This window comes from Symphalangus syndactylus, chromosome 2 (genome assembly GCF_028878055.3).
Source record: "Symphalangus syndactylus isolate Jambi chromosome 2, NHGRI_mSymSyn1-v2.1_pri, whole genome shotgun sequence".
In the NCBI taxonomy this organism is placed as follows: Eukaryota; Metazoa; Chordata; class Mammalia; order Primates; family Hylobatidae; genus Symphalangus; species Symphalangus syndactylus.
In genome coordinates, this window is record NC_072424.2 from 46,222,167 (window position 1) to 46,247,547 (window position 25,381).

At 43.4% G+C, this 25,381-nt stretch overlaps 2 long non-coding RNA genes across 2 annotated transcripts; one reads left to right on the top strand and one right to left on the bottom strand.

The window, feature by feature from the left end:
- Nucleotides 1-990: 990 nt before the first annotated feature.
- On the bottom strand, nt 991-20,021 carry LOC129469172 (uncharacterized). The gene is made up of 3 exons (XR_008652937.2): nt 16,992-20,021; nt 14,053-14,162; nt 991-1,367 (listed from the first exon to the last, which is right to left on the bottom strand). It is a non-coding gene; the product is annotated as an uncharacterized lncRNA (long non-coding RNA).
- LOC129469174 (uncharacterized) lies at nt 20,020-24,695 on the top strand. Its single transcript, XR_008652939.2, has 2 exons — nt 20,020-20,286; nt 20,449-24,695. It is a non-coding gene; the product is annotated as an uncharacterized lncRNA (long non-coding RNA).
- Nucleotides 24,696-25,381: the final 686 nt, after the last annotated feature.

A 25,381-nucleotide genomic window follows, 5' to 3' on the forward strand; every position in this document is an offset into this window, starting at 1 on the left:
CGGGCACAGGGGCTCACACCTGTAATCCCAGGACTTTCGGAGGCCAAGGTGAGCGGATCACCTGAGGTCAGGAGTTTGAGACCAGCCTGACCAACATGATGAAACACCGTCTCTACTAAAAATACAAAAATTAGCCAGGCGTGGTGGTGAGTGCCTGTAATCCCAACTACTCAGGTGGCTGAGGCAGGAGAATCACTTGAACCCAGGAGGCGGAGGTTGCAGTGAGCTGAGATTGTGCCACTGCACTCCAGCCTGGGAGACAGAGCGAGACTCCATCTTAAAAAAAAACAAACAAACTATAGGCCAGGTGCGGTGGCTCATGTCTGTAATCCCAGCACTTTGGGAGGCCGAGGTGGACAGATCACCTGAGGTCAGGAGTTCAAGGCCAGCCTGGCCAACATGGTAAAACCCTGTCTCTACTAAAAATACAAAAATCAGCCAGGCATGGTGGTGCATGCCTGTAATCCTAGCTACTCCAGAGGCTGAGAGAGGAGAATCACCTGAACCCAGTGGTAGAGGCTGCAGTGAGCCGAGATCACACCACTGCACTGCAGCCTGGGCAACAAACAGAGCGAGACTCCATCAGAAAAAAGACGAAAGAAGAAAGAAAGAAAAGAAAAGAAAGAAAGAGAGAAGGGAAGGAAGGAAGGAAGGAAGGAAGGAAGGAAGGAAGGAAGGAAGGAAGGAAGGAAGGAAGGAAGGAAAGAGAGAGAGAGAAAAAGAGAGAAACCAAACTATAGATTTTAAAACATTTTCTCAGGTAAAATATATGCAAATTTTAAAACAAGACACATATCATTGACTAAAGATTCAATAGGCCAAAGGTTGGAAACTGTGGCCTTCCACGTTTTTTGTCAATGAAGTTTTTTGGACCACAGTTATGCTCATTCTTTTACATATTTATGCTTTCATGCTATAATGGCACAGCTGAGCAGTTATGATAGACCCTATGATCTGTGTAGGGGTGAAAAGGGTGTGATACCTTTTCTTCCCATCATAAGGGTCGCAGCAGACACTTCTATAACAAAAGAGACGGTTAACAAGAGAAGAGCGTAACAAGTTTATTTAATCATGGTTTTACATGACATGGGAGCCTTCAAAATGAAGACCCATAGATATAGGAAAAACTGTCCATTTGTATGCTTAGATGCAATGAAGAGTGGACAGTCATGTACAACTGTGGCAAAGGGTGTGATCTAATGTAGTAGACCGAGAGAAGGAAGCCAGCAAGACCTGTCTGTTGAGGTTCTTCTTGGTGTCTCTGTTGTAGCATTTCTTCCTCTCAGGTATGGAACAGGATCCTGGAATGGGGGTCTTATGACCTACTGTCAAGCCAGATAGGTCAGGGAATTTCTTTATGACCATCTCTAGACAGAAAGGTGGGGAGAAGTTAGAATAATGTTTTTAGGCTTTATAACCCACCGTGGAGAAGAAGGATTCTAGTTTCTATGGCTTGCCCTGGGGGAGAAAGCGGGGAAGAGACAGGAGGGCAGGAGGAGGTCAGAGAGCTGCTTCTGAGGCTTTCGCTTTGAGGTAGCATTTCCTGAGTCTCAATATCCAGAAAGCCTAAATATTTACCACCTAGTGTTTTACAGAAGTTTTCTGGCCCCATCAATAGACAATCCGTCACAGAAATGCCAATTGCTAAGTGCTGCTTTTCCAGCGAAGTGTCAGAGAGCTCATGTTCATCATGGGGTGACATTTCCTGCCACTTCCAGGCATATTCTTCTGGATTAAATTAGGTAGTGTCACAGTACCTGGCACATAGCTGTTTACTGAGCTTTATGTTTATGAGGTTATTATTCTCAGGTATGGCACACTGACTTTTAAAAGCAAATTATTACAAAATAAGAGTAACCTGAAAATTATATATATATATATACACACACATACATATATATAGTGTGTGTGTGTGTGTGTGTGTGTGTATGTATGTGTGTGTGCGTGTTTGAGACAGAGTCTGGCTCTGTTGCCCAGGCTGGAGTGCAGTGACGTGATCTTGGCCCCCTGCAACCTCTGCCTCCCAGGCTTAAGCCAGCCTCCTACCTCAGTCTCTCCAGTAGCTGGGACTACAGGCGTGCACCACCATATCCAGCTAATTTTTGTATTTTTTGTAGAGATAGGGTCTCACTTTGTTGCCCAGGCTGGTCTCAAACTCCTGAGTTCAAGTGATCCTCCTGCCTTGGCCTCCCAAAGTACGGGGATTATAGGCATGAGCCACTGTGCCCAGCCAGTATTATGTTTTTAAAGTAAATTTTTATTATGTTTTAGTAATTTAATAATGTTAACAATTTGCAAAACATTACTGTTGGTGGAACATAGTTTGGGAAGTGCCCTAGGTCCTTGCTAGTCAAAGCATGCTCGGTGGACCAGTATGGGCATCAACTGGAGCTTGCCACAGACTACTGGATAAAATCTACCTTTTAACAAGATCTCCAGGTGAGTCAAACATACAGTAAAGTTTGAAGAGCACTTCCAGGTACATCTCAAGAATTTTATTTTATTTTTATTTTTTAGACGGAGTCTCGCTGTGTCACCCAGGCTGGAGTGCAGTGGCGCCATCTCAGCCTGCGCCCGGCCTTCTTTTAAACATTTTAAAACATGTCTTTGATGCCAGGCACAGTGGTTTATGCCTGTAATCCCAGCACTTTGGGAGGCCAAGGTGGGCAGATCACCTGAGGTCGCGAGTTTGAAACCAGACTGACCAACGTGGAGAAATCCCATCTCTACTAAAAATGCAAAATTAGCTGGGCATGGTGGTGCATGCCTGTAATCCCAGCTACTCAGGAGGCTGAGGCAGGAGAATCGCTTAAACCTGGGTGGCGGAGGTTGTGGTGAGCCCAGATCCCACCATTGCACTTCAGACTGGGCAACAAAAGCGAAATTCTGTCTCAAAAACAACAACAAAAACAAAAACATGTCTTTGGTACATATCTGCATCTATTTCTGCAAAAGGTGAAATTGCAAGGTCATAGGATATGTTCAACTTTAGCAGATACCACTAAACAGTTTTCCAAAGTGACTATGCCAATTTACACTCTCACAGTGGGCTATGAGAGTTTCAGCTGTTTACCGTCACTTGGTATTGTTAGCATTTTTATTTTTATTTATTATTTATTTATTTATTTTTATTTACTTATTCTTTTTTTGAGACACAGTCTTGCTCTGTCCCCCAGGCTGGAGTGCAGTGGCGCAATCTCAGCTCACTACAAGCTCCGCCTCCCGAGTTCACGCCATTCTCCTGCCTCAGCCTCCAAAGTAGCTGGGACTACAGGCACCCGCCACCACGCCCGGCTAATTTTTTGTATTTTCAGTAGAGACGGGGTTTCACCGTGTTAGCCAGGATGGTCTCAATCTCCTGACCTTGTGATCCGCCTGCCTCGGCCTCCCAAAGTGCTGGGATTACAGGCGTGAGCCACTGCACCCGGCCAGTATTTTTATTTTTTATTTTCTTTATTTTTTGAAGTCAAGCATGGTTGTAGAGGGAGACAATATTAATCAGCTTAACAACCCACAACTCTTGGACCAACTGTTAGTCTTTTAAATTTTGGCCATTCTCATGGGTGTAGTAGGGATATACACTGTGGTTTTAATTAGCATTTCTTTGCATATAATGAGCTTAAGAAACTTTTCGTGTGTACTGACTTTTCAGTGTTCCCTTTTGTGAAGTCTTTCACCTATTTTTTTTTTTTTTTTTTTGAGACAGGGTCTCATTCTGTAACCCAGGCTAGAGTGCAGTGATGCAGTCATAGCTCACTGCAGCCTCAAAATCCTAGGCTAAAACAATCCTCCCACCTCAGCCTTCCAAGTAGCTAGGACTACAGGCGTGTGTCATCATGCCCAGCTCATTTTATTTTATTTTATTTTATTTTATTTTATTTTATTTTATTTTATTTTATTTTTTGAGATGGAGTTTCACTCTTATTGCCCAGGCTGGAGTGCAATGGCACGATCTCGGCTCACTGCAACCTCCGCCTCCCGGGTTCAAGCAATTCTCCTGCCTCAAACTCCCGAATACTTGGGATTACAGGTATGCGCCACCACGCCTGGTGAACTTTGTATTTTTAGTAGAGATGAGGTTTCTCCGTGTTGGTCAGGCTGGTCTCGAACTCCTGACCTCAGGTGATCCACCCACCTTGGCCTCCCAAAGTGCTGGGATTACACATGAGCCACTGTACCTGGCCTTTTTCTTTTCTTTTCTTTTTTCTTTTTTTTTTTTTTTTTTGAGTCAGAGTCGTGCTCTGTCGCCCAGGCTAGAGTGCAGTGGTGCGATTTCGGCTCACTGCAACCTCCGCCTCCCGGGTTCAAATGATTCTCCTGCCTCAGCGTCCCAAGGCAATTTCTGTAGGTAAATTATATAATCTTCCAAAGGCCCTCTTACAACTTGCAGAGAGGAAATCAAGGAGTTGCTAGCAATATGAGAAAAGTTAATACCTTGTCAACTTTTTGTATTTTTAGTAGAGACAGGGTTTCACCATGTTGGTCAGGCTGGCCTTGAACTCCTGACCTCAGATGATCTGCCCGCCTCAGCCCCCCAAAGTGCTGGGATTATAAGCGTGAGCCACTGTGCCCAACCATGCCCAGCTGATTTTTTAATTTTTTTGTAGAGACAGGGGTCTTGCTATATTTCCCAGTCTAATTTCGAACTCCTGGCCTCAAGTGATTTTGCTTGGCCTCCCAAAACGCTGGGATTACAGGCGTGAGGCACCATGCCTGGCCTCTCAGCCATTTTTTAATTGTGTTGTCAATCCTTAGTGATTTGTAGGAGCCCTATATATTTTGGGTCTGAGCTCTTTTGTTACTTTTATTATTTATCACTCTTTGGCTTGACTTTTCACTCTTAATGGTATATATTGTACCTCTTTTCTAGTTTGTTTTCAGTGAGAGGTTTCAGCACCATCTAGTCAACCACTGCCAGAGCAGAACTTGGTCTCCTATTTTAATGACTAAATTTTATTCCAGGCCGGGCATGGTGGCTCACGCCTGTAATCACAGCACTTTGGGAGGCTGAGGCAGGCGGATCACCTGAGGTCAGGAGTTCGAGACCAGCCTGACCACCATGGTGAAACCCCATTTCTACTTTTAAAAATACAAAATTTAGCCGGGCATGATAGCAGGCGCCTGTGATCCCAGCTACTCAGGAGGCTGAGGCAGGAGAATCACTTGAACAGGGAGGCAAAAGATTACAGTGAGCTTAGATCGCACCACTGCATTCCAGCCTGGGCAACAGAGGGAGACTTCATCTCAAAAAAAAAAAAAAAAAAAAAAATTATTCCAGTAATGCATGCATCATGATGAAGACTGACCCATCGTCAGTGGGAATTAGTTTGAGAAGCTTTTTAAAAAGATAATGAGCTGAGAAAGAATCAGATCCCAGCAAGGTTAGTTTTAATAAATGAAAAGATGGAGGGAAAAGCAAGATCTGGGTGGGCACCTGAGGCTCTCCAGGGCCCTGTGCTCTCAGGCAAATATTGGCATTCATGAGAAGAACCAGAATTAAACAAGGATATACGCAAGAAAGCAGCCAGTAAACACATATGATACCAAAATCAGGTGGAAACCACTTCACAGTTTGGCCCAGGGACAAGTCTGATGCTGTGTGTATTTGCATGTCTCTTTGCTCAGCACATTTCTGCCTCATCATAGGGAGAGTTGCACAGGAAGCAATTTGGATTTGGATTTAGATTTCTCATATTGCTAGCAACTCCTTGATTTCCTCTCTGCAAGTTGTAAAAGGGCCTTTGGAAGATTATATAATTTACCTACAGAGATTGCTCTTTTTACTTTATGGCAGTCTTATAGAAGGAATGATTGTTCTAGTATTCATAACTGACTTAGAGTTTTTTCTAACTTATTGGGTTTTAACCCTAATTGCATATGAAAGTTGGCTACAGATCTTTTTTTCCTGCTTCCTATCGCCCAGCTACAGATCATACACACACACACACACACACACACACACACACACACACACACACACTGAGTTGGTGGGGATGGAGTAGGGAGGACTGGATATTGGATTGTTTGCAAGTCCTCCTGGTGATCCTCATGTGTGGTTAAGGCCAGAGAACCACTGCTGACATTGCAAAGATAGGGTTGTCCACAAGATGGAGATAAAGCACTTCTTCGTGAAAAATGCTCCACACACTCAGAACCGATTCTCTGACTTTATGTCTACGCCAACTCCAATTTATGCCTTCTTCTTTTAATTTTTTTTTTTTTTTAGACGGAGTCTTATTCTGTTACGCAGGCTGGAGTGCAATGGCGTGGTCTCGGCTCACTGCAACCTCCTCCTCCCTGGTTCAAGCGAATCTCCTGCCTCAGACTCCCAAATAGGTGGGACTACAGGTGCCCACCACCACACCTAGCTAATTTTTTTATTTTTAGTAGAGATGGGTTTTCACTATGTTGGCCAGGCTGGTCTCGAACTCCTGACCTCGTGATCCGCCCACCTGGGTCTCCCAAAGTGCTGGGATTACAGGCATGAGCCACTGTGCCCAGCCCTTAATTTTTTTTTTTTTTTTAGAGACAAGATCTTGTTCTGTCACCCAGGATGGAGTGCAGTGGTTCCATCATAGCTCACTGCAGCCTGGAACTCCTGGGCTCAAGTGATCCTCCAGGCTCGGCTTCTCGAGTAGCTGGGACTATAGGTGCTCAACACCTTGCCTAATTTTTTATTTTTTGTAGAGGCGGGGTCTCACTATGTTGCCCAGGCTGGTTTTGAACTCCTGTCATCAAGCCATCCTCCCATCCTGGCCTCCCAAATTGCTGGGATTACACACAGGCATGAACCATGGAACCTGGCTGACTCCAATTTATGTAATGTGCCAAGCGGGGACAAACGTGGGAAGATAGGTAACATTAACTCTGGTACTGTTGCTTGCCAGTCAAAGAAATTTTTGCCACCACAGAGGAAAAGATCAGGAACTAACTTTAAAAATGACAGCCAGGGCTGGATATGGTGGCTCATACCTGAAATCCCAGCACTTTGGGAGACTGAAACAGAAGGATGGCTTGAGCCCAGGAGTTCAAGACCAGCCTGGACAACATAAGGAGATCTCATTTCTATAAAAAATAGAAATAAAAATTAAAAAATTAGCCAGGCATAATGGCTCTTACCTGTAGTCCCAGCTACTCTGGAGGCTGAGGTGGGAGGATCACTTGAGCCCAAGAGGTCATGTCACTGCACTCCAGCCTGGGCGACAGACAGACGGAGATCCTGTTTCTAAATAAATAAATAAATAAAATAATAAAGTAAAATAAAAATGACAGCCAGGTGTGGTGGCTCATGCCTGTAATACCAGCAACTCAAGAGGCTGAGGCAGGAAGACTCCTTGAGCCCAGGAATTTGAGGTTGCCTTGAGCTATGATCATGCCTCTGTACTCCAGACTGGGCAAGAGACCAATACCCCATCTCATAAAAAAAAAAAAAAAAAAAAAGAAAGAAAGAAAAGAAAGAAAGGAAGGAAGGAAGGAAGGAAGAAAGAAAGAAAGAAAGGAAGAGAAAAAAATGATACATGGCTAAAAATATCTCTTATTTGGCCAGGCGTGGTGGCTCACACCTGTAATCCTAGTACTTTGGGAGGCCAAGGTGGGCAGATCACTTGAGGTCAGGAGTTCAAAACCAGCTTGGCCATCATCGTGAAACCCCGTCTCTACTAAAAATACAAAAATTAGCTGGGCGTGGTGGTGCGTGCCTGTAATCCCAGCTACTTGAGAGGCTGAGGCAGGAGAATCCCTTGAAGCCGGGAGGCAGAGGTTGCAGTGAGCCAAGATTGTGCCACTGCACTCCAGCCTGGGTGACTGAGTGAGACTCCATCTCAAAAAAGAAAAAAAAAAATATCTTATTCACCCAATTACCTGAATTAGCATCTAGAAATATCTTCAATCCTTTTCCTAGTTCACTTTGATAAAATAGACCATATAAACTGACACGTTCATATTTTATGGGGTGGAAATTTTTGAAATGAGATCATTCTGTAAATTATGTAGATAGAAATCAACATCTGCACAAGTAAATTAGCGTAAGATGTGTTGCTCACAGGATTTTAGGAAATATGCAGATGCAATAATGTGGTTTCGATTTTTTTCTGAAGTCTGAAGTACTTGATTGGCAGCTCCCAATCATTTCTCCCATCTCACGTGTCTAGCTCTGTCACAGAAGCTGTAAAAGCTACCAACTCCATCTCTCTGTTCCTTTGTAGGGAGAGTTGGTCAATGAGATGTAAGTGAAATCACTAAGGAGGGCTTCCCTTCCTGAATAAAATGGCAATACCTCTGTACAAGAAATGTCTTTTTCCCTTGTCCCTCCACCCCCGACCTCTTGCTACTATCTTCCCGGAGACATGAAACTTAGAAGTGGAGCAGCCACCACTGTCCATGAGATGATAAGTGTGAGGACAAAAGCCATTGTAACGAAGAAGGGCAGAATGGACAGGTGAGAGCAGCCCGGGTCCCTCCTTGATGGTGACTATGGACAGCTTTTATGCTGATCAGCCTCCCGCGTAGCTGGGACTACAGGGGACTGCCTATCCCTGCACTTGTTATGAGGGGAAAAGCCACTGCTGATCAGGCTTCCTGTTGTTCTCCGATGTTGTTAGGGCATGAACACTTGGCAGATTTCCTGGTATTTACAATTAGGCACTTAATAAATGGAGTAATTTATCCGTTACTGACCATCACTGAGAAGTTGCTATATTGGCATATAGACCATAAATATATTTACTTATTTATTTTTATTTATTTATTTTTGTGGGAGACTGGAGTTTTATTATTACTCAAATCAGTCTCCCATAAATATATTTATAATGTTGATTTTAGACATTATCCTTTCTAAAGAGACCCTGTGGGCTTTAGACAAAGCTAAGACTTGAGAAGCTCAAGTTCCTTTGTTGTTGTTGTTATTTCTAAAAAGCATGTATTAAGTGCCTAATTGTAAATACCAAGAAATCTGCCAAGTGTTCCTGCCCTAACAACATTTTCTGAGCCAAAATGCACAGTTTGGGTTGGGCATGGTGGCTCACACCTGTAATTCCAGCACTTTGGGAGGCCAAGGTGGGAAGCCAGGAGTTCAAAACCAGCCTGGGCAACATAGTGAGACCCTGACTCTATATAAAACAAAGAAAAAGAAAACAAAATGCATAGTTTGACATATCAAATGAATATTTTCAATAGAACTGTGCTAGATAATCCAGACTGTCCATGGCTCTACCTGACACAGCCTATGATTTCTTCAGGGTAAGCACCAGATCAGAACACATACATCACTGCTATGGCCGAACACACAGACAATGACACAGAAACAATAAACCAAATAGCAACAGACAACAAGGTGTTTGCATCAAGATAAGCCTAATTTGGGCAAGGCATGGTGGTTCACACCTGTAATGCCAGGACTTTGGAAGGCTGAGGTAGTCAGATGGTTTGAGCCCAGAAGGTCAAGACCAGCCTGGACAACATGGCAAGGCCCTGTCTGTACAAAAAATATAAAAATTAGCTGGGCATGGTGGCACATGTCTGTTGTCCCAGCTACTTGAGAGGCTGAGATGGGAGGATTGATTGAGTCTGGGAAGTCAAGGCTGCAGTGAGCCATGATCTTGCCACTGCACTCCAGCCTGGGCGACAGAGTGAGACCCAGTTTCAAAAATAAATAAATAGGCCAGGCATGGTGGCTCATGTCTATAATCCCAGCACTTTGGGAGGCCGAGGAGGGCAGATTACGAGGTCAGGCATTCCAGACCAGCCTGGCCAACATGGTAAAACCCCATCTCTACTAAAAATACAAAAATTAGCCAGGTGTGGTGGTGCATGTCTGTAATCCCAGCTACTCAGGAAGCTGAGGCAGGAGAATCGCTTGAATCCAGGAGGTGGAGGTTGCAGTGAGCCGAGATCGTGCCACTGCACTCCAGCCTGGGTGACAGAGCAAGACTTCATCTCAAAAAAGAAAGAAAGATGAAAGAAAAAGAGAAAAGAAGGAAGGAAGGAAGGAAGGAAGGAAGGAAGGAAGGAAGGAAAGAAGGGAGGGAGGGAAGGGAAGGAGCGGAAGGAAGGAAGGAAGGAAAGAAGGGAGGGAGGGAGGGAAGGGAAGGAAGGGAAGGAGCGGAAGGAAGGGAAGGAAAGGAAAGGAAGGAAAGGAAAAAGAGGAAAGAAAGGAAAGAGACCTTAGTTGATTTTAAGAGTAAGCAACAATGCATCTAATTGGAAAAAGAACTGCGAACGAGTAAGAGTTCCACATTTTGATTCAACAGAGTGGTAATTTGCTATTCAGGGGTCAGAATATTCAGGATAGTTGCTATTCTGTGGTCTGCAGCAAAAGGACTTAATGGAAGAGGATTTCCGTGAATTCACTGGCTCTTTAAGGAATTGGAGAAAACTGAGTTGGCAAATGGGGAAAAGATATTATAGGCACATGATGTCACCTTGGAAAAGGTCATGAAGGCAAAGGCAGGCCCTCCCTGGAGCACAACATAGTAATGTGTCCCCTGGGGCTGTGTCATATGCCATCCCTGTGAGCAGCACAGGGGAAGGTGAAGTGCACTTGGATAAGGCAGAGGTGATTGACTAGGAAGTAGGAGGAAGTAAATGACATTAAATGTTGAACTTCATTGGAGTCTGCTCCTACACATTTGTTTCCTGCTTTTATTTTATGACATGCTGTTAAGTCTCAACTTTCTTTCTTTTTTTTTTTTAAGATAGAGTTTTGCTCTTGTTGCCCAGGCTGGAGTGCAATGGCGCAATCTCGGCTCACCCCTCAACCTCCACCTCCAGAGTTCAAGCGATTCTCCTGCCTCAGCCTCCCGAGTAGATGGGATTACAGGCATGTACCACCATGCCTGCTAATTTTGTATTTTTAGTAGAGATGTGGTTTCTCCATGTTAGTCAGCCTGTTCTCAAACTCCCAACCTCAGGTGATCGCCGGTCTCAACCTCCCATAGTGCTGGAATTACAGGCATCAGCCACCACGCCTGGCCTTAACTCTCAACTTTCTATCTCCAGACCTAATCTCTCCCTGAATCTCAAACTCATTTCCAGCTGCCTCCTGGCTATCTCCACCTGGACTTTTGCACAGTCATTTCAAACTCACCATGTCCAAAAAGGAATTTCCTTTTTTTTTTCTGAGACAGAGTCTTTGCTCTGTCACCCAGGCTGGAGTGCAGTGGCTCGATCTCTAGCTCACTGCAACCTCTGCCTCCCAGGTTCAAGTGATTCTCCTGCCTCAGCCTCCCGAGTAGCAGGGATTACAGGAGCACACCACCGTGCCCCGCTAATTTTGGTATTTTTAGTAGAGATGGGGTTTCACCATGTTAGTCAGGCTGGTCTTGAACTCCTGACCTCATGATCTGCCCACCTCAGCCTCCCAAAGTGCTGGGATTACAGGCGTGAGCCACTGTGCCCGGCTCCAAAAAGGAACTTCTTAAAGTGTCTTTTCTCCCTGTATGTTCGTTTTCTCAGTCCATTTTTAAATTTTTTTACCGATTTATTGAGGTATAATTGACACAGTCTATATTTGTTGACAACTATTTATCAAGTGCCTACTCTGTGCCACTCACTGTGCTAGGGCTGGGATAGAAGGATGAGCAAGACCAGACATGGTTCCACCCCACTGCCTTTTCAATCTAGAGAAGCAGACTGCCATGAAACAAATAAGCCTGGCCCAGCACGGTGGCTCAGGCCTGCAATCCCAGCACTTTGGGAGGCCAAGGTGGGAGGATTGCTTGAGCCTGGGTGTTTGAGACCAGCCTGGGCGACATAGTGAGACCCTGTGTCTACAAAAAAATTAAAAATTCCCTGAGTGTGGTGCTCGTGCCTGTAGTCCCAGCTACTTGGGAGGCTGACGTGGAAGGATTGCTGGAAGCCCAGGAGGTTGAGGCTGCAGTAAGCTGCGAAGGTGCCACTGCACTCCAGCCTGGGTAACAGAGCAACACCCTGTGTCAAAACAAATGAACAAAAAAACCCACAATTACATATTTCCATCTATGATGATAAAGGAATGGAGGTGAGTGCCATCTGAGAGTACAAAAGGGGAACTTGAGATCTAATTAAGTAGAATTTTACCCACCCCATCACCTATGCTAGAAAACTGGATGTCATTCTTTCCTTTCCCTCTCTTACTGTACAAATAAAACCAATCACCTCATCTTGCCTATTTGACCCCCTAAGTATTTCTCAAGCCCACTTCCTAGTTCCCTTCTTCATTATTCTAGCTGAGACTGTCACCCTCTTCTACTTGGACTGTGCATTACTCTTTGATGCCAGGCTTTGTACACTTTCCCCTTCTGCTTCACTCTACCACCCCACTATGGCTTTTCATACTGCCTCCAGGCAGCTTTATTCAAGACCTATATCTGACCATGTGGCTTTCCTGCCTAAAGCCTTTCCCATTTTGTGTTAAAAAGTCAACTTCACTTTTAAATTAATAGATTTTATGGGGGAGGGGTATAGTTTTAGGTTTACAGAAAAATTGAACAGAATGTACAGAGAGTTTCAGAATACCCACCCCCTTTTTTTTTTTTTTGAGACTGGATCTTGCTAGGTCACCCAGGCTGGATTGCAGTGGAGCTATCTTGGCTCACTGTGACCTCCACCTCCCAGATTCAAGCGATTCTCCTGCCTCAGCCTCCCAAAGTGCTAGGATTACAGGTGCCCACCACCATGCCTGGCTAATTTTTGTATTTTTAGTAGAGGTAGGGTTTCACTGTGTTGGCCAGGCTGGTCTCAAACTCCTGAACTCAAGTGATCAGCCTGCCTCAGCCTCCCGAAGTGCTGCGATTACAGGCCTGAGGCGCCTGGCAATATCCCTATTATTAACATCTTGGATTAGTGTGGCACATTTGTTACAATTGATAAATCAGTATTGATATATTATTGTTAACTAGAGTCCATAGTTTACTTTAGAGGTCACTCTTTGTGCCATTTTTTTTCTATAATTTTACTCTTTTTTGTTTGTTTGTTTGTTTGTTTGTTTTGAGACAGAGTTTCGCTCTTGTCATCCAGGCTGGAGTGCAATGGCATGATCTCGGCTCACTGCAACCTCCGCCTCCCGAGTTCAAGCGATTCTCCTGCCTCAGCCTTGCAAGTAGCTGGGATTACAGGTGCCCGCCACCATGCCCAGCTAATTTTTGTATTTTTAGTAGAGATGAGGTTTCACCATGTTGGCCAGACTGGTCTCGAACTCCTGACCTCAGGTAATCATGAGCCACCATGCCTGGTTAATTTTCCTCTTTTCAATGTCATCAATTTTTGCTGCCTAAAGCCTTTAATTTTGCTGCCTAAAGCCTTTCCCATTTTGTGTTAAAAAGTCAACTTCACTTTTAAATAAATTAATAGATTTTATGGGGGAGGGGTATAGTTTTAGGTTTACAGAAAAATTGAACAGAATGTACAGAGAGTTTCAGAATACCCACCGCCCCCCCCCCTTTTTTTTTTTGAGACTGGATCTTGCTAGATCTAAGCATAATTTTTTTTCTTCTGCTTGTTTTATAGATGACATCTCACTATGTTGCCCAGGCTGGAATGCAGTGGTGCAATCAAACTCCTGGGCTCAAGCCATCCTTCCACCTCAGCCTCCTAAGTAGCTGGGACTACAGGTGTGCACCACTAGCCTGGCTAATTAAAAAAAAAAAATTTTTTTTAAAGACAGGGTCCCACTATGTTGCCCAGGCTGGTCTCGAACTCCTTAGCTCACTTGTTTGGATTTTGATTGGGATTGCATTGAGTCTATAGATCAAGTTGAGAAGAAATGACATCTTAACAATATGAATCATCCTGTCCATGAATATGAAATATCTCTTCATTTATTAATATTTAGATCTTCTTGATTTTGTCATCACAGTTTTGTAGTTTTCCTCATGTATATCTTTTATACATTTGGTGTAATCTGTATAATCCAACCATATGTTGTCTATAATAAACTCACTTTGGATACAAAGACACGAGGAAGTTGAAAGTAAAATAATGGAAAAGATACTTTATGCAAATAGTAACAAAAATAGAGATGAAGTGGCTATATTATTATCAGATAAATAGATTATTGCCAAGCATGGTGGCATGCACCTGTAGTCCCAGCTACTCTGGAGGCTGAGGCAGAAGGATCACTTGAGCCCAGGAGTTCGAGGTTGCAGTGCACTGCTCTCCAGTCTGGGCAACACTGTGAGATGCTGTCTCTAAAACAAACAAATAAACATTATAAGTCTAAAGTTACAAGAGATAACAAAGGATATTACATTTTGATAAAACTAATTTTTTAAGAATATGTAACAATTGTAAACTATACACATCTAATAACATAACTCCAAAATATATTAAGCAAAAGCTGACAGAATCAAAGAGAGAAATACAATAATGGAAGGATATATATATATATATATATATGTTTTTTTTGTTTTTTTTTTTGAGATGGTGTTTCACTCTTGTTGCCCAGGCTGGAGTGCAATGGAGTGATCTCGGCTCACTGCAACCTCTGCCTCCTGGGTTCAAGTGATTCTCCTGCCTCAGCCTCCCGAGTAGCTGGGATTACAGGCATGCGCCACCGCGCCTGGCTAATTTTGTATTTTTAATAGAGATGGGGTTTCTCCGTGTTGGTCAGGCTGTTCTGGAACTCCCCACCTCAGGTGATCCACCCACCTCCACCTCCCAAAGTGCTGGGATTACAGGCGTGAGCCACTGCGCCCAGCCTGGAGGGATACATTAAAGGGAGTTCTCCAAAACAATAAAGGGAGTTCTACAATAATGGTTAGAGACTTCAATAACCCACATTCAATAATGAATAGAACAACCAGGCAGAAGAGTAATTAGGAAAGAAAAGACTTGAACAACCCTATACACTAGTGAGACCCAACAGACATATACAGAACACTGTACTCAACAAGAGCAGAATACACACTCTTCTCAATGCAAATGGAATATTCTCCAAGAGAGACCACATATTAGGCCACAAACCAAATTTTAATAAATTTTAAAAGATTGGACCAGGTGCATTGGCTCACATCTGTAATCCCACCACTTTGGGAGGCCAAGGCAGGTTGAGCTCAGGACTTTGAGGCTAACCGGGGCAACATAATGAGACCCCATCTCTATTTTTTAAAATAAAATATTGTATCATATTGTATTATATCATACCATCTTTTCCACTTACAATGAAATGAAACTAGAAATCAATAACAGAAAGAGGCCAGGCACGTTGGTTCATGCCTGTAATCCCAGGACTTTGGGAGGCAGAGGCGGATGGATCACCTGAGGTCAAGAGTTCAAGACCGGCCTGGCCAACATGGTGAAACCCTATCTCTACTAAAACTACAAAAATTAGCTGGGTGTGGTGGTGGTTGCCTGTAATCCCAGCTACTTGGGAGGCTGAGGCAAGAGAATCACTTGAACCCAGGAGGCAGAGGTTGCAGTGAGCTGAGATCACGCCACTGCATTCCAGCCTCGGTGACAGAGCGAGACTCCGTCTCAAAAACAAAAAACAAGGAAAACTGAAAAGCTAACAAATATATACAATAACACATGCTGAAACAACCAACAGGTAAAAGAAGAAGTCACAAGGGAAATAAGGACAGATATATAAATAAATGGAGAATGGAATAGAATTGAGAGCCCAGAAGGAAACCTTCCTATATACGACCAATTACTTTTTGACAAGGGTGTCAAGACCATTCAATTTGGTACATACAATCTTTTCAACAAATATTGATGGGTGTCCAAATGCCAAGAATGAAGTTAGACCCTTACCTTATACGATATACAAAAATTAACTCAGAATGGACCAAAGACCTAAACTTAATAGCTAAAATTATAAAACCCTTAGAAGGAAACAAAAGGGAAAATCTTTATGACATTAATTTGGCAATGATAGCTTGGATATAACATTAAGAGCTCAGGCAACAAAAGGAAAATAAACTGGACTTCAAATAAAAACCTTTAGTTCAAGGCCGGGTGCGGTGGCTTATGCCTGTAATCCCAGCACTTTGGGAGGCCAAGGCGGGTGGATCACCTGAGGTCGGGAGTTCAAGACCAGCCTGACCAACATGGAGAAACCCCGTCTCTACTAAAAATACAAAATTAAAATTAGCTGGGCATGGGGGTGCATGTCTGTAATCCCAGCTCCTCGGGAGGCTGAGGCAGGAGAATCACTTGAACCCAGGAGGCGAAGGTTGCAGTGAGCCGAGATTGTGCCACTGCACTCCAGCCTGTGCAACAGAGTGAGACTCTGTCTCAAAAATAAATAAATAAAAATACAAATGTTCACTATAATGTGGAAAAATTGGAACCCTATGCATTGTTATTGGGAATTTAAAATGTTGCAGCTACTCTGGAAAACAATTTGGCCATTTCTCATAAAATTAAACGTAGCATCACCATATCATCCAGTGAATCCACTCTTAGGTCTATTCCTTAAAGAACTGAAAGCAGGGACTCAAACAGATCCTTATATGACAATGTTCATAGTGGCATTATTCATAATAGTCAAGAGGTGAACACAACCCAAGTGACCTTCAATGGATAAACCAATCAACAAAATGTGGAAATAACTGGAATGGAAACAATGGAATATTATTCAGCCATAAAAAGAAATGAAGTTCTGATACATGCCAAAACACGGATGAATCCTGAAAACATTATGTGAAATGAAATAAGAAAGACATAAAAGGACAAATATTATATGATTCCACTCATATAAGATACCTAGAATAGGCATATTCATGGAGACAGAAAGTAGAATAGAGGTCAGCAGGGACTTGGAGGAAGGAGAATGAGAAGTTATTGTTCAGTAAGTACAGAGTTTCTGTCTGGGATGATGAATTTCTGAAATAGTGGTGATGGTTATCAAACATTGTGAATGTACTTAATGAAATGCCACTGAATTATATTAATACACTTAAAAATGATTAAAATTGTAAATTTTATGTTATGTATATCTCACCAAAATTTTTTTAACTTCCAATTATTTATTCCTAATTTATAGGAAAGCAATTGACTTTTGTATATTAACCTACCTGCAACCTTCTTATGATCACTTTTTGTTGGTTCTTTGCAATTTCTTTATATAAATAATTATGTCATCTGTGAACAAAGACAGTTTTATTTCCTCCTTCCCAATCTGGATGCCTTTCCTTTTCTTGTCATATTGTATTAGCTAGAACCTCCTGTGCAATGTTGAATAGGAGTAGTGAGAGGAGACATCCTTGTTCCTGATCCAAGGGGGAAAGCATATAGTTTCTCACCATTAATTATGATGTTGGTTGTAGGTTTTTTGCAAATATTCTTTATCCAGTTGAGGATGTTCCCCTCTATTCCTAGTTTGCTGCAAGTTTTTATGGTGAATGGATGATTGATTTTGTGAGATACTTTTTCTGCATCTATTGAGTGAAATACTTTTTCTGCATCTATTGAGTGAAATACTTTTTCTGCATTGATATGATTTTTCTTTGTTAGTCTATTGATGTAATGGATTATAGTGACTGATTTTCCTGTCAAACCAGCCTTGCATACCTGGGATAAATCTCACTTTGTCATAGCGTGTAATTCTTTTTATACATTGTTGAATTATGTTTAAGTTCATATGTGCTGCTGTAACAAAATACTTGAGACTGGGTAATTTAAAAGAACAGAAATGTGTTCACAGCTCTGGAGCTAGGTAGTCCAAGATCAAGGCACCGGCAGATTCAGTTTTCTGGTGAGGGCTACTCTCAGCTTCCAAGATGGCGTTTTATTGCCTCATCCTTCAGAGGGGAAGAACACTGTGTCCTTAGATGGCTGAAGGGGCAGAATGGAACAATGCTGAAGGCTGCAAAACCCCCACCTCTTAATACTCTTGCACTGGACATTTCAACATGAATTTTGGACAGTAACATTCAAACCATAGCAGATTTCACGTGCTAATATGTTGTCGAGAATTTTTATATCTCCAGTACAAAAGATACAAAAAAGATACATTTTGTACATGGTAGATATATTGGTCTGTAGTTTTCCCCTCTTGTAGTATCTTTTGTTTCTGTATTAGAATAATGCTGGTTTCATAGAAATAAGGAAATATTCCCTCCGCTTCTATTTTCTGGAAGAGATTGTAGAGAAGTGGTATTAGTTCTTAGAATTCACCAGTGAAAACACTTGGGCTTGATGCTTTCTTTTTTTGGAAGATTATTGATTATTGATTCAATTTTAAAAGTAGATATAGGTCTATTAAGATTATCTTTCTCTTTTGGTGAGTTTTGGTAGATTGTCTCTCTCAAGGAATTGGTCCATTTCATCTAAGTTATCAAATTTGTGGGCATAAAAAAATTTTTTTTTTTTTTGAGGTGGAGTCTCGCTCTGTCACCAGACTGGAATGCAGTGGCGCAATCTTGGCTCACTGCAACCTCTGCCTCCTGGGTTCAAGCGATTCTCCTGCCTCAGCCTCCACAGTAGCTGGGACTACAGGTGCATGCCACCACACCCAGCTAATTTTTGTATTTTTAGTAGAGATGGGGTTTCACCATGTTGGTCAGGATGGTCTCGATCTCCTGACCTTGTGATTTGCCCACCTTGGCTTCCCAAAGTGCTGGGATTACAGGCGTGAGCCACCACACCCGGCCGACTTTTTTCTTCTTACATGGCTATCATAGAAACTCTATTAGACTTTTAATGTCTATGGGATTAGTAGAGATAAACTTTTTTATTTCTGATATTAGTAATTTGTGTTTTCTCTTTTTCTTGGCTAGCCAGTCCAGAAGTTTATCAATTTTACTTATTGTTTCAAAGATTTAGCTTTTGGTTTCAGCTTTTATGTTTTGATTTTCTCTATAATTTTCCTCTTTTTAATGTCATCCATTTTTTTTCTAATTTTTTTCTTCTGTTTTAGGTTTATGTAATTCTTCTTTCTCTAGTTTCCTAAGGTGGAAGCTTAGATTTTTAATTTTACATCTTTCTTTTCTAATATATTCATTTAATACTATAAATTTTCCTCTAGCACTGCTTTTGCTGCATCCCATACATTTTGATAAGCCATATTTTCATTTTCATTTAGTTCAAAATATTTTTTAAAATTTATCTTGAGACTTCTTTGACCCATGTGTTATTTGGAAGTATGTTGTCTAATGACCAAATGTGGGTTTGCTGCAACCTACAAATTTTGATGAGTCATATTTTCATTTTCATTTAGTTCAAAATATTTTTTAACATTTCTCTTGAGACTTCTTTGGCCCATGTGTTATTTGGGACCATGTTGTCTAATAACCAAATATTTGGTGGCTTTCCAGCTGTCTTTCTGTTAGTGATTTCCAGTTTAATTCCATTGTGATGTGAGTATACTTTGTAAAATTTTTACTCTTTCAAATTTGTTAGAAGTGTGTTTTATGCCCCAGAACATGGTCTATCTTGGTGAATATTTCATCTGAGTTTGAGAAGAGTGTATATTTGCACTCGTTGGATGAAGTAGTCTATACATATCAACAGGTCCAGCTGATTGGCGATGCCCTTCAGCTCAGCTATGTCCTGAGTCCATCAATTACTAGTAGATAGGTTTTGAGCTATGCAACTATAACAGTGGATCTGTCTGGTTTTTCCTGCAGTTCTCTCCTTTGATGGATTCCATATTTTGAGGCTCTGTTGTTAGGTCCCTGCATATTAATGACTGCTATGTCTTTCTGGAGAATTGACCCCTAGTCATTATGAAATGCCCCTCTTACTCCTGGAAGTTGTGCTTGGCCACTTCGGACTCGGCCTCTGAAGCCTCCTCATGCCTGCGTGAAGGAGGTGGACGGCCCCTGGTTTTGTGAAGTTGGCTTACATGAGCTGCTGTTATCCACAGAGCAGCAGCCAGGGACTAGTGATGAAGTACTAAGTGTCTGGTCAGAGCTTATCTGTCTCCACGTCGACTCCCGCGATCGTTTCACTTAGTTTGTCGTCGAATCCACCTCGATGAAACCGTTTGCTTTTTCCTGTAAATGCTTCCCATTTTAGCAACGGCCGCTTGCAGTTTGGCCACAGAATCTAAGCTCTTCCCAGGCAATTTGCATATGGTTTTTTCGTAGTGCAAAACTCTCTCCTGGGGCTTCAACGCCTCCCGCAGCCCGGCCCAGCTCCTCCTGAGTCCCGGGATCTGGGGCTGAGGCCCCACTGCGAAAACCTCCAGAGCCCAGGAGATGAGCGGTGGACGCTCGGGCCCGGAGCCCCTCGGTGCCCCGAGATCGCGCTCCAGCCGCGGCCGTTAAGGGTTTTGATCCGTTACCCAACGGCTGTCGAAAGAGGAGCACGACGTGAACTTCCACCGACAATCGTTTAAATACTGCAGGCGAAGGATGGGTTCTTATTGTGAGCACCTACTGAGCTCTGTTTAATATTTGGGAGAGGGCGAGGGTAATTTTTTGTTGTTTTGGGTTTTTTTTCAATTTTTATTTTTCGGTTTTTTTCTGTACCAGAAAGTGACTCTAATTTCTAATTGTGAATCGTGTCCTCCTCCGTCCTTGCTTTCAGGTTCTTTCGGGCAAACCGGCAGCTGAGTCCAGCTTGTGAACTTGAACTTGAACTTGCTGAAGAAGCTCCCGGCGGCCCTCTGCTGGCCGCCGCTTTTGCCAGAGGGAGAGGCTGGAGTCACCCTGTTGGGCCGCATTTCTGGGGCTGGCACCTGTTGGGCTGCCCGGCCGCGCGTACCTGGTCCCATCGGGGGCTTTGCCCGCTCCGCTGATGACGAGGGTAGAAGGGAGGCCGCAGGAACACTCTGGGGGGACTGTGCCGGGCGGGCACCCCCCAGCTGCTCACCGTTGGGGTGCAGCGCCGAGGCTTGGTTGGGCTGCAAGGAGACCGACTGGGATTCCCGGGCTGGTGGCCGGGGAGACGGGGTAGAGGTGAGAAGCAAGAGCCCAGGAGGCCTCAGGCCCCAGCGCTGTGGGGCTGCCGTTGTCCTTCTGGGTGGAGGTCTGGCCAAACCGGCTTTTGCCCCGAGTGAGGAATTCCTGCTATTTTTGGTGTTGGTGGAGAGGTCCCTGTTCACAGCGGGGGCGGGGTTCGTCCCCTCCAGGCTAGTAGGGAGCTGGCTGGTGCATTGCTGTGTTGCTGCCCTTCTGCCCGGTCTCCTGATCCTGTTCAGACTCTGGGTGGCTCCTTTGAGTCCTCTCAGGCTGTGAAAGATGGGAAAGGCAGGTTGCTGAAACCACTGCTGCTCCGGGCTGGCAGAGACCCTGAGCTGTACCTCCTGGGATGAAAGGAGAACCCAGGAGCAGGCGGGTGACCACGGCTTCCTCATACTCCTCAGCAAGTCCTGGATATCCTCCTGTCTGTAACCCATGGATACCATGAACTTAGTTTGCAGGGCGTCCTCCCAGTGGGAGAGTGGCTGCACACAGCGCTTAAGTTCTTCGCTTTCATGACTCACATTCATCCATGGACCCCTGACACAGTGTTCTGAAGGGTCTCTCTTGCAGCAACTGGCAATGAGAAATTTCTTCAGCAAGTTTTCACTCTCTGGGGACATGGAGGAGGGAATGGAATACATCCTGCTCAGTACCTGCTCTTATAGCTCCTTGAAGTTCTGTCCATCAAAAAATAAGGATCCATTTACCAGTATATACAGGGTAACTCCCAGACGCCATACATTCACCAGCTCATATTTGTGGCCCTAGAAGAATTCCAGGGCAGCCTAAGGGGACTGCCACAAAAGGTATCCAGCTTGTTGTGAAAGGTGAATTTATTCCTGAACCCAATCTGTGATGTTCATGTTAACATGGACAATACATTTCTGGTGACAATACACAATATCTGTGGACAATGCACTTCTGGTAAGAGCTTGCATAGCAGACACTTTTGATGGAATTTGCTTCAGGCCTCTTTCCTGCTGCTGTGAGCAGGTATTCACAAACTTGTCGCTAGCGTGCTTTGTGATGAGGCAGAGATTCCTCACTATTGATCACAGCAAATACTTCACTATGTTGGGGTGATCTGAGCCTTCATGATTCCTACTTTGTGGATGGTGTCTGGAGGCTGGAGGAGATCTGCTGAGTCTCATCAATGAACTTCATGGCCGCTGCTTTCCCAGTCAGGATGTCCCAGACCAACCCCACCTTAGCCAGGTTGTCCTTGACGATGGTCTCAAGGATCCTAGCTGCCAATAAGGTCCCTCCTCTGCAGAGATGGCTGAGAGACCCTGCGGCATGTGGGACTTACTACTGGACTTGGAGTCAAGGTGTTCCAGGTCGGCTTAATTTTGGGAAAAGCTGGTGAGAAGCTTGGTCCAAATCACCTGAAAAGAAAATCACTTGCATAGTTCACCTGAAGAACGGATCTCTATAATGGAATCAAAACACAATGCTGGACAAAAATCAAATAAGCAAAAGCAACAAACTGAAAAGGAAATGCTGAGTAAAAAAGAACTTAAAAATTAGAAAAATAGAAGAAAAAAGAACAAGAAGAACCTGTAACCTCAGCCAAGCCAGGGACTTACATACGTGCTTGGAATTCCAAAGCAACAGTTCCTTATGAGGAAGAACTAAGCCTAGTAGCAAGGCTGAGGATAATCTATGTGACTTTCTCAGGCTTTGGTCTCAAGAACTCTTTACTCTTAAAGAAAATATATTGAGGACCACAAAGAGGATTTTTTATTGATATTGGTTACAGTTATGAATATTTACCTTATTAGAAATTAAAATCTCTAGGATGCTTCAATGGCCTTTTCTAATTTGAAAAGATAACAAGCTGGCTGTGGTGGCTCATGCCTGTAATTCCAGCACTTTGGGAGGCCAAGGTGGGCAAATCACCTGAGCTCAGGAGTTTGAGAAAAGGTATAAAATGTTTGGCTTTTAAACAGCCCATAATATCTACACTTAAAATATTTCATTTTTTCTTTAAATTCTAAATGATTGGTCTCAAAATGATGCCACAACTTAGCTGGCGTTATGATAGTGTACAAGTATGTTCTGTTGTGTAAGACACAATAAGTTTCATTATTACCATCTGCGACACTGAGGGGAAGATAGCTTTCATCATATTTTCTTTTTTTTTTTTTTTTTTGAGACGGAGTCTCACTCTGTCGCCCAGGCTGGAGTGCAGTGGCGCAATTTCGGCTCACTGCAAGCTCCGCCTCCCGGGTTCACGCCATTCTCCTGCCTCAGCCTCTCCGAGTAGCTGGGACTACAGGCGCCTGCCACCACACCCGGCTAATTTTTTGTATTTTTAGTAGAGACGTGGTTTCACCATGGTCTCGATCTCCTGACCTCGTGATCCGCCCGCCTTGGCCTCCCGAAGTGCTGGGATTACAAGCGTGAGCCACCACGCCCGGCCATATTTTCTCATTTAAAGTTTTGCCCAATTTCATTTGCATAGATTCCCCTCTTCCATGAGCTGCTATGTCAGCCTCAGTATCTTTCAATGTAGAGTTTGCAGCTATGAGTTGAGAAAGCACATTTTCTACTCTTTTTGAAGTGAATAATCCACTGTGCCCGGTGTACCTCTCCTTCAGCATAGGATAGGGACTTCCAGGTACTGGACCCGTCACTGGCACCTCAGGGGAGAGAACCCAGATGCCCCTACATGATTTTTAAAGATGCTTTATATGCATAAAAGTGCACAAATCATCAGCCTACAGCTTGGTGACTGTTCACATATTGAACTCATCTATTTATCTAGTATCCAGGTGAAGAAAGAGCCATTACAGCCCCCCAAGATCCCACATCCCTTTTCCAGGCACTTTCTCTGCAGTGATAACCACTCTTCTGTATTTTGACAGCATAGATTCATTTTGCTTATTTTTGAACTTTACATACATGGATTCATACAGTATTGGATCCTTTGTGTCTGCTTCCTTTGCTTAATTTGTTTTTTGTTTGTTTGTTTTTTTGAGACAGAGTCTTGCTCTTGTTGCCCAGGCTGGAGTGCAATGGCACGATCTCAGATCACTGCAACCTCCACCTCCTGGGTTCAAGCAATTCTCCTGCCTCAGCCTCCCAAGTAGCTGGGATTATAGGGGCCTGCCACCATGCCTGGCTAATTTTTGTATTTTTAGTTGAGACGGGGTTTCGCCATGTTGGCCAGGCTGGTCTCGAACTCCTGACCTCATGATCCACCTGCCTCAGCCTCCCAAAGTGCTGGAATTATACGTATGAACCACTGCGCCTGGTTCTTTGCTCAATATTTTTGTGAGATCCATCCATATTGTTTATTATTCTAAATGCTCATTGTGTGACTGTAACACAATTTGTTAATTTGTTTATTCATTTTACTGTTACTGGGCAGTTGAGTAGTTCTCAGTTTTCAGATGTTATAGTGCTGCCATAAACATTCTTGTTCAGGTTTTTGGGGGACATATGTATGGCTTTCTGTTGGATATATATAAATATATTCAGGGTATGGCTGAACAACCACTTGACAGTTTATGCTAACAAGGTGACTCATGGTAGGCCCCTTAGGCCAGGTGATATCAGCCTGACCTCCAGAGAGTGGGGTGGGGGCTGGAGACTGAGTTCAACCACATGGACAATAAGTCTATCATTCATACCTTATGTAATGAAGCCCCAATAAAAACTCGATGCTGAAGCTCAGGTGAGTGTCCCTGATTGGCAGTACTCTATATGTGTTGTCTCACACATCCAAATCAGCAGGGTAATGCATTCTGAGGACCCCAGAGGCTTCACATTTGGAACCCTCTCAGACTCTGCTCTATGAATCTCTTTCTTTGGCTAATTTTGATCTCTATCCTTTCCCTGAAATAAACTGTAACTGTGAGTATAACAGCTTTCAAAGAATTCTGTGATTCTTTTTAGTGAATTTTTGAACCTGAAGGTCGTTTTGGAAACTTCCTGAACTTGCAGTTAGGTCAGAGGTGAGGGAAGTCCTAAAACCATGCGCACTAACCTTGTGGGACCTCCTTGCAGGGGGTATCAGAGGCCTGGGAAAACTTTGTGGTTTAGGAGACTGTGCTCTCAAACCTTGAAGTCTAGCTCGCTTCAGATAGTGTCAAGACAAATGGCATCCATTAGAACAATGCTGACTCCTGAAATGTGGCTTGGCAAGAGGGCAGGGAATGAAAGATCTTTGATTCTAGATAACCATGGAGTCTCCTATGGTATGAAATGGCAGCTTTGTTGTGATCAGTTACTAGAGGTAAAAGTGTTTATCTTTTTTTTTTTTTTTTGAGATGGGCTCTCACTGTGTTGCCCAGGCTGGTCTTGAACTCCAAGGCTCAAGCAGTCCTCCTACCTCATCCTCCCAAGTAGCTGGGACTATAGGCCTGTGCTGCCATGCACAGAGAGGTAAAAGTTATCAATGGAATTTAGAAATGATGACTCCAACTTACTAAATACATAAGGAAATGTAAAGAAACACAAAGCAAAATATACAATTTCTAGTTACATATAATAGCTCAAATAAAATAAGGGAGGCTGGGCGCAGTGGTTCATGCCTATAATCCCAGCACTTT